This window comes from Epinephelus moara, chromosome 16, assembly GCF_006386435.1.
Source record: "Epinephelus moara isolate mb chromosome 16, YSFRI_EMoa_1.0, whole genome shotgun sequence".
In the NCBI taxonomy this organism is placed as follows: domain Eukaryota; kingdom Metazoa; phylum Chordata; class Actinopteri; order Perciformes; family Serranidae; genus Epinephelus; species Epinephelus moara.
Window position 1 is genome coordinate 15,278,555 of NC_065521.1, and position 7,689 is coordinate 15,286,243.

The 7,689-nt window shown below is 39.6% G+C and overlaps 1 pseudogene; it reads left to right on the top strand.

Moving 5' to 3' along the window:
* LOC126402767 (glutathione synthetase-like) overlaps nt 1-7,689 on the top strand; it is a 17,263-nt pseudogene that overhangs the window by 3,899 nt on the left and 5,675 nt on the right.

Here is a 7,689-nt window from a genome sequence, read left to right on the forward strand (position 1 = left end):
GGTTAGGGTCAGGAAAAGATCATGGTGTGGGTTAAAATGAAAAAGAAAGTGACAAACACATAAGCCGTGAGCCTGCTCCGCCTCAAGCCGGTCGCGGCGCACCATACGCCCGCCGCGAGCCGTTCAGCACCGCGGACAGTCGGACTAATGGGATGTCGAACCAATGGGCTGTCGAACCAATGACATGGACCCGATGGGTGTATGATCTACATGTAGTAGAAAATAAAGTGTTGTCCCTGGATATCTAGGCTAATCAGTGCTGCTCAATGCTTAGCAAATGAGTGTGTTAGGCTCATATGAACTGAATCCTTTATGTGGTGAAAGATATATCATCATCGTCAAGCATGGATTTGGCTTATTCCTTAATTAATAGACGTCCCCATATAATATAATTAAATGTGGAAGTTCAACTTATCAACTTGCTAGCGCGTTAGCTAGCTAATGCTGCCTGCTTATCAACACCTTGATCATAACAAAGTACTCTTTGCCACAAGAAAACACATTCTTTGTTTATGTCAACGTAGAGACTAGAATATGTGTTTAGATCGGTTCCCATCTGCATCCAGGCAGGGAAAATTAAAGGCTTGCTAATGTTAGCAATGTCGCTAATGTAGCTAGTGCGCTATAGCTGATAGATGACTGGTAGAAACAAACATCCATGATCCATCATACGTTTAATAATCCAGACAAAGAACATATTTTCTTGTGGTGTCCTTTCTAGGATGAGCAGTGGTGAAAGTTACTACTCTGTTATGATCAAGGAGTTGATAAACAGACGGCATCAGCTAGCTAGTTGAAAAGTTGTCTAATGTTACTTTCACATTAAATTTTATTACATGAGGACGTCTCTACAAGTATTAACCAGGGACAATAAGACAAATTCATACTTGACAAATGTGAGTTTTTACAGTTCCTTATGACGATGAATTATCTTTCACCATGTCAGGAAGTCAGTTCATGTAAGCCAAACACACACTCCTCTATTGAGCGTCCAACAGCGATTATAGCCTAAATATCAAGATTCTAATTAACTGGAGACAAAACTTTATTTTCTACACGTAGATGTATGTATGTGTATACATATGGTCTCGCACTAACAAACTAACCCTGAGCAATGCAACGTTACAGTGGTCGGACATCTTTATAGCCTACCTTGTGGAAAAACCCAGCATCCATACGAAAGAATAACTCAAGACATAAACCTCTCGATGCATACAGTTTTGTACTTTGCGGTGACGTCCAGGATGTTTAATGCCAAGATCTGTCAAATGATTTTTGTTTACTATGGAAAGACGTGCTGCAGAGCAAGCGACAAGGACATAAAACGAAGCTATAGCTATAAGACATTTAAACAAGTCAGGCAGCTATAGGCTACTGACGGCAAACTGCACTTCATGGCTCAGTTAACATTAACTTGTTTTAATTTTTTTAATGCATTTTAGGACAATGTAAATACTGCTGCCACTAGGTGTATGCGAATATAAGCCTAAATATAATTTCATGCTGTAACTGTAGGGCTCTATGAATTGCGTATGTGAATATTATGTAGATTTTTTGTTTACAATAAATTCTAGCACCCATTAAGGTCTTCGTTTAGCTTCAAATGGCATCCTCAGCTACGGTTTTCAATAAAACTAAAAAAATCTTTTTTTTGTAATTTGTAAATTTTTTTAAATTTCCATTCTGGGTGTCTCAACCGTTTCACATCTATGTCTGCTGTTTTTCTGCCACCAGTGTGCACGTGCAACTGTCCACTAAGAACAGGTCTATTTGCACTCTTAAAGCATAAGGCATTTATTTTTATAAAATGAGAAAGTTGGTCTATATACTGTATAATATATATTGTATTATTTAAATATCTATACAAGGTTTTTTTCAGGTAAGCCATATATTAAAAAACAAATAAAATGAGTGCAAGATTATTTGTCAAACTAAGTGAAACTAAACTAAGACACTCCCTAGTGATGAAGATGAGGTGATACAGGTTTGTGTGATTTAGTGATTATTATAATGTGCTATGTTATGTTTGTAGTGACATGATTATTTCTACAGGTGGGTCTGTTGTGGTTGATTTTATGAGTGAAATTTAAACTATGTATTTTCTTTCCAGTCCATAGTGGTGGGTTTAAACCGGTGTGACTACATGGTGGATCAGAGGGAGGATGGGACTCCTTCCCTGAAGCAGATAGAGATCAACACTATTGCTGCTGGTGCTTTTGGCGTGTCTGACTGTCTCCCTGTGGTGCACAGGTATCTGAGAACATGTAGGAGAAGTAATAATATCGAAGATTTTCTGTGAAGTCACTATCTATTGCTGAATGAGGCAACACAGTGGTGTAGAGTCTACGGTCCACTGATGAAAGCCCTTGCATTTGCAGTGTTACAGGTGTCTATGGTGACATTCACAGGAAAAATCACAAGCGACACTCAGCTAGTGATGCATTTTCCGTCACCCAACAGTGGTTGGTCAACCAGAGAGAATAGGAGGAGCTAACACAGCAGATTTACTCTTTAACTCACTTGAGTGTTAAGCGGTGTATTGTTTTGCTGCTAACATGAGCAAGCACTTATTATGGCTGAACAAAAAACAGTAAAGAGCATCAGGTGATGAAATTGTAAAAACAAGTGCAAATCCAGAGAAAAGGAAACTAATTTGACATTCAGAAGAAGACTGATGTCACACAGGTGAAACTGATTGGATCTCTGGATTTGTTTGTTTCGGCTGGTGGGCTGTGCTTCATTATGGCTCAACTGTTTTCAACATGGCAGCTTAGTCACAAGCTTTCTCATTTTACAGCTAAACAGTACACTAAAATATGTTTCTGAAAACATTTGGGGCAAGAAATGGGCAATGCAGAATCTTGATCAGCACTCCCTAGTTTGACAGTTTGATCACAGTTCGGGAGCAGCAACTGACATGATTGATAACTGCGTTAGAGACTCCTGGGCTCTGATGAGTTGTTTTCCTTCAGCCACAGTGAATTTTTGCTAATGCCATCAGAAGCACTATGTGATGGCAGAGGAACATGATTTGTTTCACAGACTCTCTCATGCACTACTGCGTGGACATTGTCTAGTGTTTCAGCAAATATGACATTCGTATAAGTTACCAGATAGAGCTTTAACTTTTCATCAGTTTAAGCAGGGGAGTACTGCTCAGGCTTAAAGGGATAGTTCAGGTTTTTGAAGTGGGGCTGTATGAGATACTTTTCTACCGTCAGTGTATTACATACAGTGGATGGCAGTGTGCTTCTTGTTTGGAGAACCAGATGGGACTAGTGCCCCAGACAATTAGCACTGCATTACTATGGACTGTAGTTAGCAGCAAAATGTTTTTTAGCAACTTAAAAAAGCCTACCTTAAAAAACAAAACAAAACAAAAAAATCAAGTGGATGCTATATTTATTTTTTCTGCTTTACCTTGCCATCAGCCAGCCCTTTCCTTTAATGCTACATTTTCTCAGCCGTACAACCTCCATATTCCTATGCAAAAACGCCCAACTCAGCTGTTCGGGTCAGAAAGTGCTTCTGTGCAATTCAGCTTAAGGAAACTTCACTTTTCTAAAGACAAGAAAACAGCTGTGGTTACTTACACTGAATACATCAACACTTCACCTTCAAAATTGAGACAGCTTGGTGATTGCAGTAAATATTTCTCTCAAGAAGATTATTAACCACCGCTAAATTAACAGAGAGACTGTGACTAGACAAGTGAACCCAAAATCAGACAAAAACATAGATCAGGAGCAGTTTCTAGTATGTGATTTATTATCAATAAAAATGAGTGGAGGAGTACTGGGAGGCTAAAGTCTGAGGTTGGGGAGTGAAGCAGGGGAGCTGGACTGGGGAAGCTGGCCAAGAGGCATTCTCGGAACCCATCGGCTGTATTCGGCGTCTGACTTCCGGCAGATGGCGATACAGCCTCTGAGGGCAGACCCCCGATTTTTTGGCATTCCGGTTTGATTTGGGCGGAGGATGCGAATTTCCGTTTCCGACTTCCATTTAAGTAAATATGCTGAACCATTGCGATGGATTCAGAGTTTGCAGTGACGCCAATTATACCAGGGCTCTTCTGCTTTTCTTCCGGTGGCAAGATCTCCGGGGTTACATTCACTGAATGTAGAGTCTGTATAGAGACTAGCCAAGAGGTTCCAGAGCAGTGAGGTGAAAGGAGCAGATGGGGTTCAGGTGGTTACTGAGTTGAGCAGGAGTTTCCGTGCAGGCGGAAAGCTGAAGTGATGACAGTTGGTTACCAGGGGGAGAAGGAGTGGAGAAGGAGGCAGGAGTCAGGCTGGGATAAAGCTGCAGGCACAGAGAAACAGGTATTAGTAAGCAAATCAAAAGTACAGGATTAACAAGGTGGCTTGACCATGACTGACTGGTAAGCAGAGTCTACAATCTGGTGGCGTTCTGAACTTGGAGCTTGGTATATGAAGCAGAATTGATTGAAAGATGATTAGCAGCTGCGGTCACTCCCGTGCACCAGACACGACTTGTATAATCGGCACCAGTAATAGCCATGGCAGGGGGCATTATGTTTTCAGGTTATCTCTCTGTTCATCCGTGCTATTCTTGTGGGCATGATATCTCAGTAATGCCTCAAGGGAAGTTCGCCAAATTTGGCTCAAATTTCCACTTCAACTCAACAATGAAATGGTTAGATTTTGGTGGTCATTGGTCAAAGTCAGGTAACTGTGACTTTGTCTGTCTCATTCTTGTGAACGTGATATGTCAAGAACGCCTTGAGGATTTTTTTTCAAATTTGGCACAAACATTCACTTTCACAACTTATCATGCTCGGTTTTTGCTACATCTGTAATGTCAATTTATGCAAAATAGCAGATGGCTCTCTCTGATTTGTCAGGCACATACTGAGGTCAGTTGGTCTTTTGGAAGAGAGCGAGTGTGTTCAGGATACCAAGAGGACTTCTGGAATGATGGCTGCTCTCGCCAAGGCCTGGGAGCTCTACGGCCAACAGAAGTAAGTGTAGTGATGGTGGAGGTCAACATAATGTAGTATCAATAAAAAAATTATAAGGAAAGAAGATCTCCTGGACATTACGAATGGCAAGTTTTGGTTGATTACATATGATAAATACATATCATAACAGTTTCGTTTTGTGTAAAGCTTGTAAAAATATGAAGGAATCAGAATTTTTCTCTGTGTTTTTCACAATTTCTTTTAACTTGATTTGGTGCAGAATTTATCCTAAAGGAAAAACCTTTGATTACTTAGATTACATTCTCTGTGGTTTTACACTGACTGAATAATAAGCAATTGGTAATAAACTTGATTCACCTTCTGCAGGGCAGTAATCCTGTTTCTGGTTGAGGATGTCGAGACTTCCAAACTCAATCATCGTTCCATTGAAAAGGAGCTTTGGAACAGGTAAGGGCAAAGGGTTTAAAGATACGTAAAAACTGAATTTCTTAAACAGAAACTTTGCATCAACCTTCAGATGCAGACCTGGTATACATCAACCTTTCTGTTTCTTTCCTTTTTCTGTTTGTGAAGTGCATGAAGACTTTGTCAAGTTAGTAAAGAACCTGCTGGTATAGACAACTCTGAACCATTTTCTTAACATTAGCTGCAGATTTTATTGCTCAACCCTTGACCTATATTTTCAACCTCTCTCTAAGCTCTAAGGTGACTCCAAAAATATGGAAGTCAGCCTAGTATGTTCCCCCACTGCTGATAGGCCCACTTCAAAGGTGTCAGTTCTAGCAAAGATCTTGAATGATTAGTGAGTGCAGTTGAAGGTGTTTTTCTGTAATAACTCCATTCTATCTAAACATCATTCTGGCTTCAGAAAGCAACATAGCACCATTACCGCAACCATGAAGGTGGCAAGTGGTATCATTGGCATTTTTGACATGAAGCAGAGCTGTGCAGTGCAGCTCTATTTATTGACCTGTCCAAAGCCTTTGATACTGTTGACCATCTTATTATATAAACAGAGGTTGACTATTATTGGTATATCTGGTTGTGAATTAGTTCTCAGAAAGGTCTCAGTGTGTTTAGTTTGATGGACTCACCTCTAACTGGCTCAACACTGGCAATGGTGTACCCCAGGGTTCTGTGTTAGGCCCGATTTTTTTTATTTTTATATTGATAGTCTTGGTCAAAATGTGGTTGGTGCCAATTTTCATTTTTATGCCGATGACACTGATATATTGTGCCAGCTCATCCATCACAGAGGCTGTGGCCTAAGTGCAGGCTGTTTTCAATGTTATCAAATGCAGATGAAACCAAGGTTATGCATTTCTCAATGCTAGGAAGAAGCCTGTGATTATTATTACCCACTGTGTTATTACTGCTTAGGGACAGAAGTTAGAGGTTGTCACTTGTTACAAACATCTTTGTTTTTGGCTTCCTTTGTACATTTATACTTTAGAACAGAGATCTGACTGTAGCTGTAGTCTGAGATCTTTAGATTTAGTTTAGTTGTCTGTTCCTGGTGCTCGGACTGAGCTGGGAAAGAAAACTTTTATGTGCTGTGCTCCTCTCAGCTGGTATAACCTTCAGAAAGAGTGAATTGGTCTCTCTGCCTGACTTTAAAGCCAAACTGTACAGTGCAAGGATGAAGTACAAGTACAAGGATGAATGAATCAGTTGGTTCTTGTCATTGTGCTTAGGTGTTCTAATAATTCTACATGTTACTTTATATCTTTTATGTTTCCTTATTGTGTTGTTGTTTGGCTGTAACTTTTTGTGTGCTGTTGTCTTGGCCAGGTTTCCCTTGTAAAAGAGATTGTTGATCTCAGTGGGACTTGAATATGGGTTAAATAACATAAGTAAAAAAAACATGTTTTTTTTGGTATGAAGATTATTTTCTCTCCATGCAGGAATATTCCTGTTATCCACAGAAAGTTTGAGGAGGTGTCCAGAAGAGGATTTCTAGATGCCAACCAAAACCTGTTTGTGTAAGTATTCATTTAGTATTTATAACTGTAAAATTTGTAGTTGAATTGTAAACGATGGAGAGTGATTGTGGTATGTAGAGGGCAGAAATGTAATGATGTAATGTTAATGTACACACATGAAATTGTTATTCATATTTATGTATTTGGCATATTTCACAACATATTGGAACTATTATTTTACCTGCGATAATTTTACTAGCTTGGGTGGCTGATCACGTTTGAACCCTCACAGTATTTATGACATTCTTTTGGTCAAGTGATAATATGTCAGTTCTTTTAATTCAGTTAATGCTGTCTAACTGTAACTCTGCAGAGATGGGCTGGAGGTAGCTGTAGTGTACTACCGCTATGGCTACATGCCAGGTAACTACACTGAACAGGTAAGAAATTAATATTCTTATGTTAATTGAAAACTGCAATACCTCATTTGGCCACTTGGAGGCAGCAGAGACAAGCTGTAAACACAAAATCTATAAATGATCACCTTATATGGTTCACTGTTAACTCAACCTCTGGTTTCACATGGGACACGAATGTTGGCCATTTGTCACCCTGATCAATATACAGTCAGGTCCATAATTATTTGGACAATGAAACAGTTGTCGTCATTTTGGCTCTGTACACCACCACAATGGGTTTTAAATGAAACAATGAATACCTGCTTAAAGTGCAGACTCTCAGCTTTCATTTAAGGCTTTTTTCAAAAATGTAGTATGAACCATGTAGGAATTACAACCATTTCTTCACACAGTCCCCCAACTTTAA